This window comes from Dasypus novemcinctus, chromosome 2, assembly GCF_030445035.2.
Source record: "Dasypus novemcinctus isolate mDasNov1 chromosome 2, mDasNov1.1.hap2, whole genome shotgun sequence".
Taxonomy (NCBI): Eukaryota; Metazoa; Chordata; class Mammalia; order Cingulata; family Dasypodidae; genus Dasypus; species Dasypus novemcinctus.
In genome coordinates, this window is record NC_080674.1 from 143808209 (window position 1) to 143832296 (window position 24088).

The 24088-nt window shown below is 40.1% G+C and overlaps 1 protein-coding gene across 4 annotated transcripts in view; it reads left to right on the forward strand.

Moving 5' to 3' along the window:
• The window catches only part of SMAD5 (SMAD family member 5), a 93555-nt gene that overhangs the window by 15374 nt on the left and 54093 nt on the right, over positions 1-24088 (forward strand). Inside the window, exon 2 of one of the 4 annotated variants that reach the window (XM_058279104.1) lies at positions 4746-4918. The exons of 2 other annotated variants lie outside the window; for them this stretch is intronic. The gene's annotated coding sequence lies outside the window, so the exon portion shown is untranslated. Of the gene's footprint in view, positions 1-4742; positions 4919-24088 lie in introns of all 4 variants that reach the window. One more of the 4 variants, XM_058279101.2, reaches the window with a different exon arrangement.

Consider the following 24088-nt stretch of genomic DNA (forward strand, 5'->3'; position numbering starts at 1 on the left):
CCCGGGATTAGGCTTTGGCGTAAAGGAATGTTGTGACTCGTTTAACCTTCTGTTGAGACCTCTGTTGAGACCGCTAAAATGTTCTCCACATCAGCAATAAGCTATTTTGCTTTCTTATCAATGCTGTGTTCACTGGAGTAGCATGTTTGATTTCCTTCAAGAACTGTTCCTTTGCATTCACAACTTGGCTGTGTCGCAAGAGGCTGAGCTTTCAGCCTCTCTTGTCCTTCAGCTTGCTTCCTCACTAAGCTCAATCACTTCTAGGTTTTGATACAAAGTGAAAGACTTGTGACCCTTCACTTGAACACCTGTAAGGTAATTAATTGGTTTAATTTCAATATTGTTGCGTATCAGGGAATAGGGAAGCCCAAAGAGAGGGAGAGAGATGGAAGAATGGCCAGTCGGCGGAGCAGTCAGAGCACAGACAACTTTTATCAATTAGGTTTGCCATTTTCTGTGTGCATGGTTCCTGGTATCCCAAAACAATTACATAAGTAACATCAAAGATCATAGATCACAGATCACCATAACAGATATAATAATAATGAAAAAGTTTTGAAATATTCTAAGAATTAGCAAAATGTGACAAGAGATACAAAGTAAGAAATGCATTATCTGTAAAATGAAATAAAGTGAAGCTCAGTAAAATGAGGTATGCCTGTATCTTGGTATAATTGCTCTTCTTCTTCCTTTCTGTTTTATTTATGGTTCCCTCAAAGAAACCTAAGTTTGAAAGTGATCACTTAGATTTAATTATATTGTCCTACCGCAGTATTGATGAAAATGAACTCACATATTGTCCTATGTGTTTTCTAATGGGATTGTAGATGTTGGGGTTATTGCTGGCTTTTAAGCTAGAAATAGAAATTCCCTGAGAGATGCCCTAGGCATTGTTCTTTGTGTGTTTTATTTTAATTTCTTGGTTAGCCCACTATGTATTATCATAACAAGACCTGACTTTTTAGGAAAAGCTCAATTTGACACTTAGTATTCTAAAAGGTGGGTGTATGGCTTCAGTAAGAGCAAAGGAGAAAGCAGAATTTATCTTCTGCTTTATGATTATCCTGATTTTATGATTTATCCTGATTATGATATTGAGATAAAGCTTTATCCTTTATATATACTTATTGTTTTGAAATAGCTTCTTATGAAAGTTTATTGCAAAAGAAAATAATTTGACAGTTTAAGTCCCTGGGGCTGATTGATTTTTTTAAAGGTTTTCTAGGAAGTAAATAAGTCACCTTTAAAAAATAACAGACTGTCAGATGACCAAGATGGTGGCATTAATCACTCTTAAGATTTCATTCCCCCAAGGAATCTTTGAATAACTAGCAAAAACTTGGTGTCTTGGTGTGGATACAGCCTGAGCTCTCTGTGCAGTTCCCAGGTCCCATTCTGTGGGGAACAGAGTAACCCTGAAGCATGTCCTGGTATCCACGTAAATCTGTGCCAGTCTGTCTGGTAGGAACCTTGAAGGACTGAATCGGGATACTCAGCTCTGGCTCACCATTACATACCTTGCCCTGCACACAGAACCACTTGCAGACAGTGAAATCAGTGTAAGAAACAATCGGAAGAGGAGACTTCCCTGAAATTGGCATCGGAATAGGCAGGCAGGGCTTAACTCTTTCACAAAAAGAATGGAGAAAGGGAAAGATTGTCTTTGGGGTCAGCAGACCAGGATGGTGCTGTGCAGTACCTAAGAGGGTGAGGGACAGAGAGACAAAAAAAACCAAAATGACAACCCTGAATTACTAAACCCCTGTGGTGGCTGGGAATGACATCCGTCCCCTACCCTCAAGGTGCACAGCCTGGATAAAACCTGTGGCCCAATGCAGCTGACTGAGAGAATAACAGACATCTCTCTCCCTGGGAAGAGGGAGGATGTGGCAGTGGAGGGCAGAGAGTGGTTTCTCTTAGTAAATTTGGCCAGCAGAACCTGCTTTGAATTTCGGCTCTGGCCATATCAGAAGCATGAGCAAACAGAAATTGAAAGAAGCACTTCTGTGTAAAGGTTCACTGAAGAGCAACATCTGCTGGCCTGCCAGGAATCTGCAAAGAGAGAAAATTCTTTTTGGTCTCTCTTGGCCCAAACCCCTGAGAGAAAATCTTTGCCCTATTAGTGATCCTCTGGCCTGATTTTGATAACTTAATCTGAACAATTTTAAAAATGCACAGTAAGTTGAACCAAAAATCAAAGAAGAGCTCTGAAAACAGAAAAAAACAAAACATCACTAGACAAGAGAGAGAAATTAACTGTCAGAGTAAATTCACCAACATGTTTAGATGCCTAGACATCAGCAAAAAATTACAGGCCATACTGGGAAACAGGAAAAGATGGCCCAGCCAAAGGAACAAAACCAATATCTTGATGAGATATAGGTTTTAAGAAAACTAATTACTGGGAAATGGACTTTGGCCCAGTGGTTAGGGCGTCCGTCTACCATATGGGAGGTCCGCGGTTCGGGCCCCGGGCCTCCTTGACCCGTGTGGAGCTGGCCATGCGCAGTGCTGATGCGCGCAGGGAGTGCCGTGCCACGCAGGGGTGTCCCCCGCGTGGGGGAGCCCCACGTGCAAGGAGTGCGCCCGTGAGGAGAGCCGCCCAGCGTGGAGGAGGGTGCAGCCTGCCCAGGAATGGCGCCGCCCACACTTCCCGTGCCGCTGATGACAACAGAGGCGGACAAGGAAACAAGACGCAGCGGATGGATGCCAAGAACAGACAACCAGGGGAGGGGGGGGAATTAAATAAAATAAATAAATCTTTAAAAAAAAAAAAAAAAGAAAACTAATTACTGACAATCACATAAATTTCGTAAATCAATTTTAAAGAGTTGAAGGAAAATGTGACTAAAAAGATAAAGCATCTTAAGAAGACACTGGGTGCGCATAAAGAACAATTTGAAAGCCTGCAAAGAAAAGTAACAGAGGTTATGGGAATGAAAGATACAATGGATGAGATTAAAAATACACTAGAGGCATATAGCAGCATATTGGAATTGTTCAAAACAGAACTAGTTATCTTTTCTGCTATTCTTACCTCCTACACTCCTCCAGGCATATCTCTCCTGTCTTTTCCTTTTGGGATCTAAGACTCCCTTTAATACTTCCTGTAAAGGTGGAGTCTTTTTTACAAACTCTCTTAATTTCTGTTTATTTGCGAATATTTTAAACTCACCTTCATATTTGAAGGATAATTTTGCTGAATAAAGAATTCTCAGCTGTCAATTTTTCTCTGAGTATACTTTGAGTATCCTTAATATATCATAAGTATTCTTGCCTCCATGGTTTCTGATGACAAATCTGCCCTGAGTCTTACTGGACATCCCTTGTGTGTGATGGTTTGCTTCTCCCTTGCAGCTCTCAGAATTTTCATTTGACATTCTGAGTGGTAAGTGTCTTGCATTTATTTTGATTGGGATATGCCCTACTTCTTGGACATGTAAATTCATTTCTTTCATGAGAGTTAGGAAATTTTCAGCCATTATTTCTTCAAATAGTCTTTCTGCCCCTTTTCCCATCTCTTCTCCTTCTGTAACTACCATGATATGTATGTTGTTTCACTTCATGTTATCATGCAACTCCCCGAGTCCCTGCTCAATTTTTCCCCACTCTTTTCTCTTGAATTTCAGCTGTTTTGTCTTATGTATCACTTCTTCTGTCATTCTGAACCTGCTATTGTATGCTTCTAATGTTTTTTTTTTTTTAATTTTCAAAAAATATTTATTTATTTCTCCCTACTCCCTTGTTGTTCCTCACTTTTGTGTCTGTTCATCTTCCTTGTTTCTCTAGGAGGCACTGGGAGCTGAACCTGGGGCTTCTGATGGTGGGAGGGAGGTGCCTAATCACTTGAGCCACCTCCATTCCCTACTTTGTTGTGTTTGTCATTCTACCCCCACTCCCCATGTCTCCTGTCTCGTTATCTTGTTGTGTCAGCTTGCCACATTTGCCCAGCTTGCTCTATTCTTTAGGAGCCACCAGGAATCTTTGCTTCCTGCTTTTGTTGCATTTCCCACCATGTTTCTTCTTCCTGCATCTCTAGTTGTGTCAGCTTGCCACATCTTCCCATTGTGCCAGCACTCTGTCTCCTTTAGGAAGCACCGGGATCCAAACCAGCAACCTCCCACGTAGTAGGAGGGAACCCAATCACTTGAGCCACACCCACCTCCCTCTAATGTGTTTTTGATGTCACCTATCTTGTCTTTCATTCCCGAGAGCCCTGTTATTTTTCTATTCAGATTTTCAAATTCTTCTTTGTGCTTGCTCAGTGTCTTCTTAGTGTCCTTTACCTCTTTAGCCATATTGTCTTTCAACTCATTAATTTGATTTTGGAGATTTGTATGAACCTCATTGATTAGTTATCTCAAATTGTGTCTTATCTGGGGCTTTGATATATTCCTTTGCGTGGACCATTTCTTCCATTTTCTTAATGTGGCTTGTAATTTTTTGCTGATATCTAGGCATCTGATTATGATGGCGAGTTTACTCTGATACTCAATTTCTGTTTTTTTCATAGGTATCTAGTGGTGGGAGCCTGTGTGTTATTGCTGTTCTTTAATTCTTGGTTCAACCTATTCTAGGTCTTTAGGATTGTTCCTGTTAGTTGCTTAAATCTGGGCCCTGGGCCCAGTAAGGGATTTCAGACTTTCTTCCAAGGGTCTTGGGGAGGGGGGCTGTAAACGCCAAGAAAAGCTTCTCATTTATTTACTTTTAGTTTCCTCACATGTACTTCCTTGGTTGGCCAGCAGATGGTGCTCTTCAAAAGGCCTCTCAGTTCAAAGCCTGGTCAGAGTGAGTTTGCTGCAGCATGGACTGGATCATTGAAATAGAGGATACTGCCTGGATGCTAAGAGCCTTGCAGTTCAAACTTTCTTAGAGGTTGTTCTCCGACCTTTGCTGGCAGCCCCCTCTCTTTTCCAAGGTAGGAAATAATTCCACTCTCCTCTGCGTCCTCAACCACCAGTCCCAGTCAGAAGGGAGGGTGATTGAGAGGGTTGGATCTCTTTAGTCCCCTGCCTGCTCCCAGGATAAACAATGATGTGGCCCCTCCTGGCCTGTTATTGCTTGTGGGACACAGCCGACCAAATTTATGGGCCAAAAGCTGAGTCAGCCTTAGGTTGTGTCCCTTTCTCTCCCCTTTCCTGGGGAGGTGGATCCCTGCAGTCCTCTTCTGTCTGTAGCCACTGGACCAAGGCTGGAGAATTCAAAGCTCTCTGCTCATATGGTGGGGGATGGGTGCAAAGGACTGCATCTGCAGCTTCTTTTACTCGGTCATAACATCAAAGTTCTTTTCCTGTGCCCCTATCTTTTCTGGGTGGTGTCCAGCCTTCCCCTGGTGTCCTAAACCCTAGAACTTTTTTTCTAGGCCATTTTTGCCTGTCCTGTAGCTGTTTTTCTGGGAGAGAGTTCCGTGTCTTTCCAATCTTCTGGAAGTTTTGAAGACAGAATTAGTCATATCGAGGACAGAACATCTGAACTTGAAAAGACTAGAGAAAAGAATAGAAAAAATGGACTAGGGTCTCTGGAAATGACAATGAAACGTACAAACGTACTTCTTATCAGTGTGCCAGAAGAATGGAAAAGAGGCAGGAAGAGTATTTGAGAAATTAATGACCGAAAATAATGACTGTAAATATCAATTGATAGCACACAGAATATAATCTAGGGAATGTGTAACATAATGATTTTGGTGGTGGATGAAGATTGTGGTTAATAGCATAAATATAAGAATGTTCTTCTTTTACAAAGTACTAAGAATATGGTGATACATGGGAAAATTAAACTCATGTAACTTATTCGTGATAATTAACAGTAAATATTTTGCTGCAATGGCAGGAAGATATTATTTCAATACTGAGGCTTATCAATAGGGAGGGTATAAGGAAGGGGATATGGGATTTTTCCTTTTGGAGTAATGAAGGTGTTCTAAAGTTGATTAAGTTTATGACAGCAGAACTCTGATGAAAATGAGAGATGCTGAGCCTACACTTTGAATGGATTGTACAAAGCATGGGACTGTATCACACAGGAAACCCATTGGTGGGTGATTGACCTGTGAACAGTACAAATATGAGAACATGTTTTCCTGAATGACAACAAATATATAATACTAATATTGGGTGTTAATAAAAGGGTGGGTTGGGGAAAACTACACCAAATGTAAGGTATAGACAATAATTAACATTTTGATTTTGCTTTTTCATAGGTTGTGGCAAATGTTTCACAACAATGCAGGGTGTTGGTGGTGGGGAGATGTATGGGGGACTTGTGTGGTTGTGTACATGTTTGTTTTGTAGATTCATAGTTTTTACTATATACTTGTTTGTGTCTGTTCATATGTGAATGATCTACTTCAGTAAAATTTTATTTAAAAAAATTGTAGAAACATAATCAAAATTCTATCAAATGGGGCAAAGGATTATTGGCTTTAAAATGTACAATAGAGCACCTGTGATTGGAAAAGACTATTTCAGAGGGAGAAGAGGGATCATTCGGATATTTGTGAATGGTAGAATGACTCTGTACACAAGCATATGCCCATGACAAGATGTCTGTTCAGAAAAGACCAGAGAGACCCTGTGCTTTCACCTTGCATTGAGATTCAGGATCTTTGGTAGGAGGGCTAAGCACTGAAGGAGAGCACCAGCCAGCACAGAGTCAATTTGAAAAGACTCTGAAAGATTTTTTTTGCATTTAATTGCTTTTTTAAAAAACTGCTGGCATTCAAGGAGATCTCTTGTCTTCACCAGCTGAATAGAAACTTAAGGAACAGACCATACAGGAAATAAATTCCAGAGTTAACACATTAAAATACTAAATGTAGTGTGAAATAAAAGATTACAAAACAAAGAAACAAGAAATGATGGGCCATCAAAAGAACAAGATATAATATCAGAAACTATCAAAGCAGACCAGATTTTGAATATACCAGACAAGTACTTTAAAAAGATTGTCTTGAATATATTCAGAGAACTAAAGGAAAAGTGTAGACCATGAACTAAAGGAAATCAGAAAAATGATAGATAAACACAGAATAACAATAGATAGATGGAAATTATGAAAAGGAACCAAACTAAGCTGAAGACCAGAGTAAAAGGAATAAAAAATCACTAGAGGGTTTCAGTAGCAGTTCGGAGCTGGCAGAGAAAAGAACCAGTGAACCTTAAGATAAGACCATTGATATTATGCTGGCTGAGGAGCAGAAAGAAAAACATTGTGACAGAACCTAATATTCCTGTGTGATGCCATTGAACAAAATGATACACACATCATGGGAATTCCAGGGGGAGAAGAAAGTGGGAAAAGGGCTGAATGAATATTCAAAGAAATAATGGCAGAAGATTTCCCAAATAGAGCAAAAGGCAAGAGCATAGAAATCTTGGAAGCAGGGAAGCAGACTTGGCCCAACGGATAGGGCGTCTGCCTACCACATGGGAGGTCTGCGATTCAAACCCTGGGCCTCCTTCACCCATGTGGAGCTGGCCCATGCACAGTTCTGATGCACACAAGGAGTGCTGTGCCACGTATTGGTGTCCCCTGCATAGGGGAGCTCCACGTGCAAGGAGTGCGCCCCATTAGGAGAGCCACCCAGCACGAAAGAAAGTGCAGCCTGCCCAAGAATGGTGCCGCACACACGGAGAGCTGACACAACCAGATGACGCAACAAAAAGACACAGATTGCCGGTGCTGCTGATAAGGATAGAAGTGGTCACAGAAGAAAACACAGCGAATGGACACAGAGCAGACAACTGGGGGTGGGGGGGGGGAAGGGGAGTGAAATAAATAAAAAATAAATCTTTTAAAAAAAAAAAGAAATCTTAGAAGCACAGTGAACACCAAACATGATAAATTCAAAGAGATCCACACACAGGTAGATTATATTCAAACTGTTGAATGCCAAACAGGAGAGAATCCTGAGAGGTGTAAGAGAGAAGCAATATTATGTATAAGGGAGCCTAAAAAGATTGTGCCAGTTTCTTATTAGAAACCATGGAGTTAAGAAGTCAGTAGTACAGCATATTTAAAGCGCTGAAAGAAAATAGTTGCCAACCGAGAATTTTTCTATTGGATAAAAGTCTTTCAGCAATGAAGGAGAGATTAATATATTTCCAGATAAGCAAAAACTAAGGGAGTTTGTCACCATCAGATCTGCCACAAGCAATGTAAAGGAAGTTCTTCAATTTGAAAGGAAAGGACATTAGACAGTAGATCGAAATGGCTTGAAGTAGTAAAAATCTTTGGTAAAGGAAACTAGATGGCTAATTATAAATGGCAGTACTAGTATAATTTTTAGTATGTAACTATACTTTATAATATCTGTTAATGTATAAAATGTATTGATAAATCCATGATTTCAGATACACAATGTATATGGATATAATTTTCAACAAGAACAACCCAAAGGTGGGAGGACACATAGTTTGTGTATGCTACTGAAGTTACATTGGTATCAAATCATTTGAGATTGTTAAAGATTTAGGATGTTAAATTTAAGCCCCATAAACACCTCACACACACACACAAAAGCTAAAAAACACACCAAGAATTGAGAAGGGACACAGATTGTTTCACTGCAAAAGGTAATTTAAATATAAAAATAGACGAGAGTAGAAGAATTGAAGGACAAAAGTTTCAAGACTTAAAAAAAACTCAATTCAAAAAGGCAGAAGAAAATCCTGCATTATTAGCAGTAATATTAAATGCAAATGGATTAAACTCCAGACAAAAGACAGAGATTTGACAGAATGGCTAATAAAGCATGACCAACCATGTGCTTTTAACAAGAGGCTACCTTTAAATTCAAAGTCACAAGTAGGTTGGAAATGAAAGGATGAAAAAATAACCCATGCTAATAAATACCCAAAAGAGAACTGGAATAACTATACTAATATCAGGTAAAATATGTATTGATAAACAAGAAGTCATAATTTTAAATATCCACCTAAGAGCAGATATTGACAGGTTTGATAGGAGAAATAGAGAATAGTACCACATTAATAATAGGAGCCTTCCAAAATCAATTTTTTAAAAAATTTATTGAAGTATATCATTCATACATAAACATACATAACATCATACAGGGCTCTCATACCTCACTCTACCACCAATACCTCGCATTGTTGTTAAACATTTTAAATTTAGGATTAAAGAGCATCATCAAAATATTACTACTCACCAAAGTATTTTCCCTCAACCCACTCTATTACTATTTTTGTATCATTTATACATGAACATACATAAACAATATGCGAATAGTAAAAGTTGTAAACTTATAAAGCAAACATGCATAAATAATGTCATATAGAGGTCCCATACATCAGCCCACCACCAACACTTTGCATTGTTGTGAGACGTTTGTTACAAATTATGAAAGAATATTGTCAAAATCTTATTACTAGTCATAGTCCTTATCTTACATTTGGTGTATTTTCCCCCCCAACTCCCCCAATTATCTTAAAAATATATGTTTATAGCAAAACAGTCATGCACATGTGCAGTATTCTCAAACAACACCTCTCTATCAACACACCACACCATGGAGGAACATATGTTACAGATTATGATATAGTATTACCCATTACTACCAGGTCAGTAGTGTACATTTGACACACTTTTCCATACTCCCTCATTATCAGCACAGTACATCTTTGGTAAAGATGTATGAATATTACATTATTACTATTAACCGCAGTCCATAGGCCACTTCAGTTGTATTTTTCCCATGCTTCTCCACATTTCCACCACCCTGCAATAGTGATGTACATTTGCTCTAGCTCACAAAGAATGTCTTGCATTTGTACCATCAACCACAATTGTCATCCACCACTGGGTTAACTGTGCTATTCAGTCCCTAGATTATTCTCTAGCTTGCTGTTAATTGGCATTTTTATCACTAACCTACCATTTTCAGACACATCCGCATTTATAAAGCAGCTGTTAATATAGTGTGGTACCATCAACTCTGTACATTTCCATACTTTTACAGTAAAACTAACTAAAACTTCTATATACATTAAACATCAATAGTCCATCTCAGTCTTCCTCTTAACGCCTTTGAGAATCCACTACCTACCACCAGGTCTTGAAGATACTTTCCTACATTTTCTTCTAGAAGCCTTATGGTTCTTGCTTTTATATTTAGGTTTTTCATCTATTTTGAGTTAATTTTTGTATAAGGTGTGAGATAGCGGTCCTCTTTCCTTCTTGTGGCTATGGCTATCCAGTTCTTTCAGCACCATTTGTTGAATGGACTGTTCTGCCCAAGGAGTGTGGGTTTGACAGGCTAGTCAAAAATCACTTGACCATACATGTGAGGGTCTGTTTCTGAACCATCAGTTCCGTTCCATTGGTCTATGTGTCTGTCTTTATGCCAGTACCATGTTGTTTTACCATTGTAGCTAGGTAATATGATTTAAAGTCCAGAAATGAAAGTCCTCCAACTTCACTTTCCCTTTTTAACATGTTTCTGACTATTCAGGATCCCTTACCCTTCCAAATAAATTTGATAATTATGTTTTCCATTTATTTAAAAAATGCTTGTATAATTTTTATTGGGATTGTATTGAATCTATATATCAGTTTGGGTAGAATTGACATCTTAACAATACTTAGTTTTACAGTCTATGAACATGGAATGTTTTTTCAATTATTTATGACTTTTAAAATTTCTTTTAACAATGAGTTGTAGTTTCCTGAATCCAAGTGCTTTATGTCGTTGGTTAAGTTTATTCCTGAATATTTGGGTTTTATCTGTCATATTTTATTTTCACCACTCTTTTGATACTTTCATTTACTTATGTTGATATAATCTTCATTTCTAGACTCTCTTCCAGCCTCTCTCCTGTCTTTTATTTCAGGCTTTAGCACACCCTTTAGTATTTCCTGCAAAACTTGTCTCTTGGTTACGAACTCTCTCAGTTTCTATTTATCTGTGAATATTCTAAACTCACCCTCATTTTTGAAAGACAGTCTTGCCAGATACAAGATTCTTCACTGGAAGTTTTTGTCTTGCAGTATCTTAAATATATCCTACCTCTGTTGTCTTGCCTCCATGGTTCCTGTTCAGACACCGGCACTTAATCTTATTGGGTATTCCTTATATATTATGAATTGCTTTTCTCTTGCTGCTCTCAGAATACTCTCTTTGTCTTTGGCATTTGGCATTCTAATTAGTATGTGTCTCGGACTTGGTCTGTTCAGATTTCTTAGGATGGGAGTGTGTTGTACTTCTTGGACATGGGTATCTATGTTCTTCAGTAGGGTTGGAAAATGTTCTACCATTATTTCTTCAAGTATTCCTTCTTTCCCTTTTCCCTTCTCTTCTCTCTGGAACACCCATGACACTTCCCTTTTCCCTTCTCTTCTCTCTGGAACACCCACAACACGACATGTATGTTTGCATGTTTCTTGATGTTGTTTAGTTCCCCGAGACTTGTTCATTTTTTTCCATTCTTCATCTGTTCTTTTGTATGTTTGCTTTCAGAGGCCATTTCTTCAAGCTCACCAATCCTTTCTTCTGCTTCCTCAAATCTGCTATTATATGATTCCAGTGTATTTTTAACTTCATTTACTGTACCTTTTATTCCCATAAGATCTGCTAGTTTTCTATGTATGTTTTCAGATTCTTCTTTGTGCTCATCCAATGTTTTCTTAATATACTTAATCTCTTTAGTCATCTCATTGAATTTATTAATGAGATTTGTCTGAACATCTATGATTAGTTGTCTCAACTCCTTTATGTCATCCAGAGACTGATCTTGTTCCTTTAACTGGGTCACATCTTCCTGTTTCTTGGTGTGGATTGTACTTTTTTGTTGGTGTCTTGGCATCGGACTTACTAGAGTATTTATTCTGGGTGCAGTTTCTCTCTTTATTTTTTTTTTATTTTTATTTTTTTTAAAGACTTATTTATTTATTTAATTCCTCCCCTCCCCCGGTTGTCTGTTCTCTGTGTTTATCTGCTGCGTCTTGTTTCTTTGTCCGCCCCTGCTGTCGTTAGCGGCAGGGGAAGTGTGGGCAGCGCCATTCCCGGGCAGGCTGCACCCTCCTTCGCACCGGGCGGCTCTCCCTATGGGCGCGCTCCCCCATGCGGCGGACACCCCTGCGTGGCAGGGCACTCCCTGCACACATCAGCACCGCGCATGGGCCAGCTCCACACGGGTCAAGGAGGCCCGGGGTCTGAACCGCGGACCTCCCATGCGGCAGATGGACGCCCCAGCCACTGGGCCAAGTCCGTTTCCCAGTTTCTCTCTTTAGTTTAGGGCGTTCTTGCCTTTTCTCCCTTGCTTGTCGTGTAGTAGGAGCCAAGGATGTAGTTGGTGCTGTAAGCTGTGGAGGTTCGTAGGCCCCTCCTTCCCCCAGGGACCTCTGAAGCTTCTTCCAACTTTCTCCTTTGCCAGGGGTAGGGACAGAGCTACAGCATGTGCAATAATCCAAGTCGTGCAGGCTTAGACTGTAGTTGTCCAGAGTGACTGATGAAGCTTCACACCTCTTTCTCCTCTGCCTGTGGTGGGGATGGAGCTGCAGGTATAAGTAGCATTCTCTGCTGTGTGGGTCCAAGATGACTGCAATTGCCCGATAGACTTCTCATTATTCAGTCTGTGCCAGTCAGCTGCAGTTACTGGAGAGGCTGGTGCAGGGCCTGCCAGCTTTTCCGGAGGTAGGGCTGAGGCCTAGGCCAGGGCTGCAGGGTGATCTGACTGAAAGAAACCAGTCTCTACCATCATTTTTTTTTTCCATCAGCCTGGGTTCCCCTCATGTTGGAGGCAGAGTCAAAATGGTGGCTACTGGCCTCTTTCCGACTTGGACAGGTTCAAACTTTAGCTGTTCTTAGAGTTATGCTTTAGCCAGCCGAATTTACTAATCAGTAGCTGAAATCAGTGGCCAACTTTCTCTTCCTCCCATGTTTTTGGGAAATGGAGCTTCCAATTCCAACCACAGAATAGCTCCTGGGGTGGCTTGTGCTGCCAAAGTCGGATGATCACCGGCCTCCGCCTCAGCAATGTGGCTCATGGTTTCCCTGAGGGGCTCGCTCAGGTTCCCCCAGCTTCCTCCCTGCCAGAGCTGGGACTGGGGCTTATGCTAGAGCTTCAGTCTGATGTAGATGGAAAGAAGTCGATCCCTATCAGCACTGTGATTTTCAGTCTGCCTTGCTTCCCCTCCTACCAGGAGCGGAGTTAAGATGATGGCTACTGGCTTCTTTCTGACTTGGGCAGGTTCAAACTTCGGCTATTCTTAGGATTGTACTTAAACCTGCTGAATTTACTAATCAGTAGCTGAAGGTGGTGCCCAACTGTCTCTTCCCCACTTTTGGAAAGTGGAGTTTCTAATTCCAGCCATGGAATAGCTCCTGAGATGGCTTGTACAGCTAGTGGAGGATGGGCACTGGCCTCCACAGTGTGGAATGCTCTCCTTAGAATCTTCTCTGCAGATGGGCAGTTTTCTCCTTCCATTCTTTTAAAGATGCTGAAGGATGGTCTTGGTCTCCTGGAACCCCCAAACAGGTGCGTTAGATAGCTCTGGGTGATCACTAACTTCCCTATAGCACAAGCTGACTCTAGGAACTCCTTACTCTGCCAACATCTTGCTGATTGTCCTCCATACATCACTTTTTTTTTTTTTAAAGATTTATTTTTTATTTATTCACTCTTCCCTTGTCGCCTCTCCTCGTTTTCTGCTTTCTGTGTCCATTTGCTGCATGTTTTTCTGTGTCTGGTTGTCTCCTCTTCTCGGTTTCTCTTTAGGAGGCACTGAGACCCAATCCTAGGACCTCCAACGTGGGAGAGAGGTACCCATTCACTTAAGCCACCTCAGCTCCCTGGTCTGCTGTGTCTCCCAGTGTCTCTCCTCTGCATCTGCCTTTGTTGCATCATCTTGCTGCGCCAGCTCAGCTCTCTGCAGTGCAGACCATGAGCTCTCCACGGTGCGGGCCAGTTTGCCTCATCGGAGGCCCAGGGAATCGAACCCGGGGCCTCCTGTATGGTACAGGGGAGCCCAATTACTTGAGTCATATCCACTTCCCCATACATCACTTTTAAGAAATAGAAGATCAATAAGGGAAATAGAAGACTTGAACAATACTATGTACCAATTAGACCTAACAGACATATATAGAATACTTCACCCATAGGATACACATTTTTCTCTAGTCACATAAATCATTCTCTGGGATAGATCATATGTTAGGTCACAAAAGAAGCTAGAAGTCAGTAACATGGAGAACTGGAAAATTCACAAATTGTAGAAATTAAATAATACATTGCTTGTCACTTATTTCTAGCTTTGTTTCATTGTGGGTCAGAGAAGATACATAATTTCAGTCTTTTAAAAACTGTCACAAACCTCCCATCAGAGAAAAGCTGAGGCAGATGGCTTCACTACTGAATTTTCCCAAACAGCCAAAGAAAATTAACACCATTCAATTGAAAAGAAGGAATGTGAGACCAGCATCACCTTAATACCAATGCTAAATGAAGATATCACAAGAAAAGAAAATTTCAGACCTATGTCCATTATGAATATAGATAAAAAATCCTCAAAAAAAATCTACAAAATGAATCTAAGAATACATGAAGAGAATTTTAAACTAGAATCAAGTGGGCTTTATCTCAGGAGTAAAAGGGTGTTTCCACCTAAGAAGATCAATTGCTGTAATATACCACATTGTAGAAAGAAAGAAAGAAAGAAAGAAAAAACTCAGTTGACACTGAAGAGGCACATGACAAAGCCTAGTACCCCTTCTTGATAAAAACACTCAGACAACTAGAAATGGAGGACAGCTTCCTCAACATGATAAAGGAAATATATGAAAAACCTGCTACAGCTAACATATTACGTATATGTGAAATGCCAGAAGCTTTGCCTCTAAGGTCAGGAACAAGATAAGGATGCCCACTGTTAGCCCTGTCATTCAACATTATAATGAAAGTTCTAGTCAGAGCAGTATGGAAAGTCTATTAGTCAGGGTTCTCTAGGGAAACAGAACTGACAGATGTCTGTAAATAGTATGAGATTTTATAAAATTATCTCATGTGATTGGGGATGTATGAGTCCAAATTCTGGGGCAGACTATAAGCTAGGAACTCTGATGAAGGTCTTTGATGAGTTCCCCAGGAGATGCTCTCTGTCTGGAGAAGAGATGGGAATTCTCTCCTTGAATGCTAGAATCACTTCTCCTTTAAGGTTTTTGACTGATTGGATGAGATGTCGCTCATTACTGAAGGTAGTCTCCTTAGTTGATTGTAGATGTAATCAGACATAGATGCCGTCAACTCAATGATGATTCAAGCCTAGGAAATACCCTTGCATTACAGTACCTGGCCTACTTGATGCATTAGTCTAACCATCACAGAAAGGAAGAAATAAAACTTCCTGTTTGCAGATAACATGATCTTATATATGGAAAATCTTAAGCAGTCTGAAAGAAAGCTACTGGAGCTAATGAATTCAGCAAAATGATGAGTTACAAGATAACATGCAGAAATTAGTAGTGTTTCTATACATTAGCAATAAATATCTGAAAAGGAAATCACAAATAATTCATTTACAATAGTCACTAAAAGTCAGATATTTAGAAATAAGTTTAACAAAGGGTGTAAAGTACTTATATATGGAAAACTATAAAACATTGCTGAAAGAATTTCAAGAAGACCTAAATAAATGAAGGAAATTGTCTGTGTATGGATTGGGAGACTAACTATTGTTAAGATGCTAATCTTACCCAAAGTGATTTACAGATTCAGTGCAACTGAATAAAAGTTCCAACAGTCTTCTTTGCAGAAGTGGAAAAGCCAGTCATCAAATTTGTATGGAAGGGCAAGGGTTTTCCAGTAGCCAAAACCACCTTAGAAAAGAACAGAGTTGGAGAACTCTTGCTTCCAGATTGTCAAATTTACAACAAAGCTATAGTAATCAAAACGGTATGGTACTGGCACAAGGACAGACATAATCTCAGAAAGTAGAGCATAGAATTAGCATATGAACTGGCAATCCCATTCTAGGTATAAACCCATCTGGCAGTTTGATATAATTGATGAATTCCGAAAAGAAATATTGGATTACGCTTGTAATCTGATCTGTACCTGCACATGATTGAGTTATAATTAGGGTGTTGAGTCCCCACCCCTTAGTGAGTCCCCACCCCTTAGTGGGTGGGGACTCACAGATAAAAGGCATGGCGAAGAACAGAGTTGAGGGTTTCTGATGCTAGAGTTTTGTGTTTTTTTAAAGATTTATTTTTCATTTATTTCTCTCCCCTTCCCCCCCCAGTTGTCTGCTCTCTGTGTCCATTCACTGTGTGTTCTTCTGTGACCGCTTCTATCCTTATCAGCAGCACTGGGAATCTGTGTTTCTTTTTGTTGTGTCATCTGGTTGTTTCATCTCTCTCTGTGTGTGGTGCCATTCTTGGGTGGCTGCACTTTCTTTCCTGCTGGGCGGCTCTCCTTACGGGGTGCACTCCCTGTGCTTGGGGTTCCCCTAAGCGGGGGACACCCCTGCATGGCAGGTCATTCTTTGCGCGCATCAGCACTACGCGTGGGCCAGCTCCACACGGGTCAAGGAGGCCCGGGGTTTGAACCACGAACCTCCTCTGTGGTAGGCAGACGCCCTATCCATTGGGCCAGGTCTGTTTCCCCCTGGTGTTGGAGTTTTGATTTGGAGTTTAATGCTAAAGACTTAAGCTGGAGCCCCGGGAAGTCAGCATGCAGAGGAAAGAGAAGCCAGCCCCAGGAAGAAAGGAACCTTGAACCCAGAGAAAAGCAAGCCCCAGGAACATAGGAACTCAGGAAGCCTGAATCCTCACAGACGTTGGCAGCCATCTTGCTCCAAATAGACTTTGGTGAGGGAAGTAACTTATGCTTTATGGCCTGTTATCTGTAAGTTCCTACCCCACATAAATACCCTTTATAAAAACAAACCAGTTTCTAGTATTTTGCATCAGCACCCCTTTGGCTGACTAATGCAAACCAAGGAATTCAAAGTAGAGGCTCAAACAAATATTTGTACACCAATGTTCCTAGCAGCATTATTCACAATTGCCAAAGGGTGGAAGCAATCCAATTGCCCAACAATGTAAAAATGTATAAACAAAATATGATACAACACAATGAAATATTACTTAGCTGTAAAAACAATGAGTTTCTGATGCATGCTACAGCTTAGACTAACCTTCAAGATATCATGTTGTGTGAAATAAGTCAGACACAAAAGGATAAGTATTATATTATCTCACTTCTATGAAAATAATTAGAATAGGCACACATAGTATCAGAAAGTAGAATACAGGCCTTTTTCAGAGAGAGCTATGAGAAATGCTATGTAATGGTTTGGCTTAACAATGGGAATTTATTGTCTCATGATTTCTGAAGCTAGATGGTTTGCTTCCTCCTGGGATTGGTAGCATTCTAATGGGCTGGCAATTCTTGGGATTCCCTGGCTTTTCCATCATTTGATATTGTCTTCTTTCTCTTTATGATTCAGTTGACTTCCAGCTTCTACTCTTTCATGTGTCTTCCTCTATTAAAAGCATTAAGGCCAGCCTCATTAGGTTGGGCCACAACTTAGGTAAAAATAATCTTTAAAGAATTCTATTTACAATGGGCTCATATCCACAGGAATGAATTAAGATTAAGAACGTTTTTTTTTTCTGGGGCACATAATCTTCTTCAACAGGTTACCAGAGGTGGGAATGGGAATGGAAATTGGTACAGAGTTTCTGTTTGGGGTGATGGAAATGTTTTGATTATGGATGGTTGTGATGGTAGCAGTTGTTCATGTAATCAACACTACTGAATTGTCTATTTGAAATGGTTAAACAGTGGAATATTTTAGGTTATATATGTTATCAGAATAAAAACTTAAAAAAACAACAACTGATAAAGCAGTACAGCACAGAGAGTGACCTGTGAAAGTATGGACCATAGTTAATAGTATAAACATAATCTCATCAATTTTTAAAAAAAATTTATTGAAGTATATCACGCACACATAAACATAAACAATAAGTGTGTAGTAATAGTTGTGAACTTATAAAACAAACGTACCTAGCATCATACAGGACTCATAACTCAACCTACTACCAATACCTTGTATTGTTGTTAAACATTTTAAACTAATGATTAAAGAGCATTGTCAAAATATTACTACTAACCAAAGTATTTTCCCCCAACCCACCCTATTATTATCTTTATATCATTTATATATGAACATACAATAAGTGTATAGTAAAAGTTGTGGACTTACAAAGCAAACATGCATAACATTATACAAGGGTCCTGTACATCAACCTTCCACCAATACTTTGCATTGTCATGAGACATTTGTTAAAGATTATGAAAGAATATTGTCAAAATCTTACTGCTAGTCATAGTCCTTATCTTACATTTGGTGTATTGTTCCCCCAGCCTACCCTATTATTATTTTTAAAATATATTTTTTATGAGAGAAGTTATAAACTTATAAAACAATCATGCACATGTGCAGGATTCCCAAACAACATCCATCTCTCAAAACACCACACTGTGGTGGAACACCTGTTACAGGTAAAACAATATCATCTGATTGTTACCATATCCATAATGTACAGTTGGCACACATTCTCCATACTGCCCCATTAGCAACACAGTACATCTTTGGCATAGATGCAAACGTATTCATTATTATTGCTAACCATAGTCTATAGGTCAGTCCAGTTGTATTTTTCCCGTGCTTCTCCACGTTCCCACCACCCTGCAGCAGTGATGTACATTTACTCTAGTTTGCAAAGAACATCTTGCATCTGTACCATCAGCAACAGTTCTTATCCACCTCTTGGTTTACTGTGCTATTCAGTTCCTAGGTTATTCTCTAGCATTCTGCCATTGGGCATTTACATCCCTAGACTACCATTTTCAGCCACATCCACATTTATAAACTAGCTGTTACTCCCTGTTTGTTACCATCCACTTTACACAGTTCCATACTTTTACAGTAAAGTTAATTAAAACTTCTACATACATTAAACATTAGGAGACCATCTCATTCTTCCTCTTATCTCCTTTAAGAATCCACCACTACCACCAGGGTTGGAGATGTTTTCCTACAATTTCTTCTAGAAGCTTTATGGTTCCTGCTTTTATATTTAGGTTTTTTAATCTATTTTGAGTTAGTTTTTGGTAAGGTGTGAGATAGCGGTCCTCTTTCCTTCTTGTGGCTGTGGATATCCAGTTCTTTCAGCACCATTTTTTGAATGGACTGTTCTGCCCAAGCTGTGTGAGTTTGCCAGGCTAGTCAAAAATCACTAGACCAAACATGTGAGGGTCTGTTTCTGAACCATCAGTTTGGTTCCACTGCTCTATTTGTCAGTCTTTATGCCAGTACCATGCTGTTTTTACCACTACAGTTAGGTAACATAATTTAAAGTGTGGAGATGAGAGTTTGCTTTTCCTTTTTAAGATGTTTCTGGCTATTCAGGACCCCTTATTCTTTCAAGTAAATTTGATAATCATGTTTTCAATTTTAAAAAATGCTTGTGGAATTTTTATTGGGATTGCCTTGAATCTGTATATCAATTTGAGTAGCATTGACGTCTTTATGATATTTAGTCTTCCAATCCATAAGCATGGAATGTTCTTCCATTTATTTAGGCCATTTTTATTTCTTTCAACGTTGAGTTACAGATTTGTGAATACAAGTGCTTTACATCATTGGGTATGTTTATTCCTATTTGAGTTTTATCTGTCATATTTTATTTTCCCCATTCTTTTGACACTTTTGGTTACTTTTATTGATACAGTCTTCATTTCTAGACTCTCTTCCAGGCCTTTCTTTCCTGTCTTTTCTTTTTAGGCTCTAGCACACCCTTTAGCATTTTCTGAAAATCTGGTCTCTTGGTTAGAAAATCTCTCAGTTTCTGTTTATCTGTGAATATTCTAATCTGGCCCTCATTTATTTATTTAATCTATCTATCTGGCCCTCGTGTATTTATTTTATCTATCTATCTATCTATCTATCTAATCTGTCTTTCTAATCTATCTATCTATCTAATCTATCTATCTAATCCACCTACCTATCTAATCTATCTATTCTATCCATCCCACCCCCCTTGCAGCTTGCTTGCTGTCTGCTGTCTGTATCCATTTGATGCACGTTCTTCTGTGTCTGCTTGTCTCCCTTTGTTGCGTCATCTTGCTGTGCCAGCTCTCTGCAGGCACGGGCCAGCTTCCCTTCACTAGGAGGCTCCCATATGGTAGATGGGAACCCAGTTGATTGAGCCACAGCCACTTCCCTTGCACTCATTTTGAAAGACAATCTTACTGCATATAAGAGTCTTGGCTGGAAGTTTTTCTCTTGTAGTATCTTGAATATGTCAGACCACTGTCTTCTTGCCTCCATGGTTCTTGGTGAGAAATCAGCACTTAATCTTATTGGGTATCCTTATATGTTATGCATTGCTTTTCTCTTGTGGTTCTCAGATTTCTCTCTTTGTCTTTTGCATTTGACATTCTAATTAATATGTGTCTCAGAGTTGGTCTGTTTGGATATTTTTGGATGGGAGGTATGTTGTACTTCTTGGACATGGGTATCTATGTCCTTCATTAGGATTGGGAAATTTTCTACCATTATTTCTTCAACTATTCCTTCGGCCCCTTTTCACTTCTCTTCTCCTTCTGGGACAGCTGTGACACGTATGTTTGCATGCCTTTTGCTTTTTGATTTTTTCATTCTTTTCTTCATCTCTTCTTTTGTATGTTCACTTTCAGAATCCATTTCTTCAAGCTCACCAGTCCTTTCTTCTGCCTCCTCAAATCTGCTATTATATGGCTCCAACGTTTTTAAAATTTCATTTATTGCACCTTTCATTCCCATAAGATCTGCTATTTTTCTACGTAGGCTTTCAAATTCTTTTTGCTCATCCAGTGTCTTCTTACTATCCTTAATCTCTTTAGCCATGTCATTGAATTTATTGAGGAGATTTGTTTGAACATCTATGATTAGTTGTCTCAACTACTTTATATCATCTGGAGGCTTATCTTGTTCCTTTAACTAGACCTTATCTTCCTGTTTCTTGGTGTGGATTGTAATTTTTTGTTGGTGTCTTGGCATCTGGCTTACTAGAGTATATATTTTGGGTGCAGTTTTTCTCTTTAGTTTAGGGCTTCTTGCCCTTTCTCCCTTGCTGGTTGTGCAGTAGGAGGCAAGGATGTAGTTGGTGCTCTAAGCTGTGTAGGCTCAAGGTGGCCTCATTGCCCCAGGGACCAATAAAGTTTCTCCCAACTTTCTCCTTTGCCAGGTCTAGGACAGAGTCACAGCTGTGTGGAATAATCCAAGTTGTGTAGGCATAGACTGTATTTGCCTAGAGAGACTGATGAGCCTTTGTGCCCCTTTCTTCCCTACCTGTGGAAGGAATGTGCTGCAGGTGTGGGCAGCAATCTATGCAGTGTGAGTCCAAGATGACCACAGTTGCCCCAGTAGACTTCTGATTATTAAGTCTGTGCCAGTCAAAGGTGCCTGCAGTTATCTGGATAGGCTGGTGCAGGCCGATCTGGGAGAAACTGGTTCTTACCGTCACTATGATTTCCAGTCCTGACTTCCCCTCAGGCTGGGAGCAGGATCAAAATGGCAGCTACTGACCTCTTTCTGACTTGGACAGAGTCATACCATAGTTGTTCCTAGAGTTATTCCTTAGCCAGCTGAATCTACTTATCAGTAACCAAAGTCAGAGGCCAACCGTCTCCTCCTTCCTTGTTTTTGGGAAATGGAGCTTCCAATTACAGCCACAGAATATCTCCTGGGGTATCTTGTGCTGCCAGCGTAGGATGATCACTGGCTTCCAAGACTTGGCTGGTAACTTCCTGGAGAGGCTGGCACAGGTCCCCCCAGCTTCCTCCCTCCCAGAGGTGGGGACTGGGACTTAGGCTAGAGCAGCAATTTGATCTAGATTGAAGGAAGCTGGTCTCTACCAGCATTATGATTTTCAGCCCACCCACTTCCCCTCGTGCGGGGGGCAGAGTTAAGATGGCAGCTACCAGCCTCTTTCTGACTTGGACAGGCTCAAACTCTAGCTGTTCTAGGATTATGCTTTAGCCCACTGAATTTACTCCTCAGTAGCTGAAGTTGGTGCCCAACCAACTCTTCCCCCATTTTTGGGAAGTGCAGCTTTCTATTCCAGCCATGGAAGAGCTCCCAAGGTGGCTTGTGCCTCCAGTGAGGGTGGGCACTGGCCTCTGTGGCATGGAGCACTCCATTTACGAATCTCTGCAGATGGGCATTCTCCTCCTTCCATTCTTTCAAGGATGTGGCGGGACACAGCTAGCTCCTGCTAGCTCTGGGTGTTTACTAACTGCCCTGTAGCAGGAGCTGAGTCTAGGGGCTCCATACTCCACTGCCATCCTGCTGGTTCCCTCAGTCTCATCAATTTTAATAAAGGTACCAAACTAATGCAAAATGTTAATAACCAGGAAAATGTGGGTGTGTATATGGGAATTCTATTTTCTGCATGGTTTTTCTGTAACCCTATAACCATTCTAATAAAAAAAATTAATAGAAAAATAACAGTTATAAATTATCATCGGGCTAGTAACATTTTTCTTTCTTGCCCTCAAATTGTGAAATTGCTCAAAGTACTACATTTCCATAGACATGCTTTTGAGAAAATAGTTCTAAATTAAAACTTGAAGAATTCCATAATTAACCAGTTATGCCTTTTCTAGACTTGCCTTTTGCCAGAGCTGTAGGAAGTGGGTGTTTGATATAAACTCTCATTCCTTTTGTGTTGTATCTGTAAGGGATTGAAGGCTAATGACTGAGACCTCCTGGCTCTCAAAGTACCTTTCCATGCTTAAATCATTTTTTTCTGTGTAGAGTTGTTTTTGAGATAGTTTTATTTGCTTATTTGAAGGAAATATAATAAAAAATGGAAAGTAAAAATTTTCTTAAATCGCATCTATTTCCCACTGGTATCCACAATTAACATTGTGGTAAGCATTTTTCTAGACACCTCTCTTGATATTAATGGGACCAAATTATGTGTTGTTTTGCAGCTTGCTTGCTTTCACTTACCTTGTTTTAAGAAATTTTATTTAATATACAGATTTTCTAAGTCCTTGATTTTGACTGCCCCAGATTAATTCATAGCATGGATGTACCATAGCTTATTTAACCAGTTTCCCTAGCAGTGGACTTTTGGATTATTTCTAATTTTTCAATATTTTATTTATTTATTTATCCCCCCCCCCCCATTGTCTGATCTCTGTGTCTTATTTCCTGTGTGTTCCTCTGTTTCCGCTTGTATTCTTGTCAGTGGCATCAGGAATCTGTGTCTATTTTTGTTGTGTCATTTTGCTGCGTCAGCTCTCCGTGTGTGCGACGCCACTCCTGGGCAGGCTGCACTTTTTTCACGCAGGGCGGCTCTCCTTACGGGGCGCACTCCTTGCGCGTGGGGCTCCACGCGTGGGACACCCCTGCATGGCAGGGCACTCCTTGCGCGCATCAGCACTGCATGTGGGCCAGCTCACAACATGGGTCTGGAGGCCCTGGGTTTGAACCCTGGACAGCCCATGTGGTAGGTGGATGCTCTATCAGTTGATCCAAATCCACTTCCCAAATTTTTCAATATTTTAAACAATGGTAATTTGAACTGTGTGTTACTCTGGATTCTGATGATTTTAAAGATTTACACCTCAAGCTTCATCAGAGCTTCACCCCTGTATCTTTGCATGCTAGAGACTTCTAGTGGACATTTGAACCCAAATATAGTATATCACAACCAAAATTACTATGTTTCTTTTCCAAAGCAGTTCTTCCTCCTATCCCTTCTTATCTCTGACACTGGCACTGTCATTCTCCTAACCAGAGTAGATTAGGGTATCCTTAACATTTTGTTTAGATGGCAAAATATGGACCAGTTACTATCTCAAGTAGTTTCCCAATGGTGTACTTTAGGATAGCCTTAATATGTTATGTAGCCTAGGGTTAGGATGGCTGAGGCACAGATAGAATCCACTCAGAAGCCACATTTTTTCCATGGCATTGTCTCATGCATTTGAGCTGTACAATAAATACATCTTCCTTAGAAGTACTCAGAGGTAAGCAAGCTTGAGGGTTCAGCACATGAAAG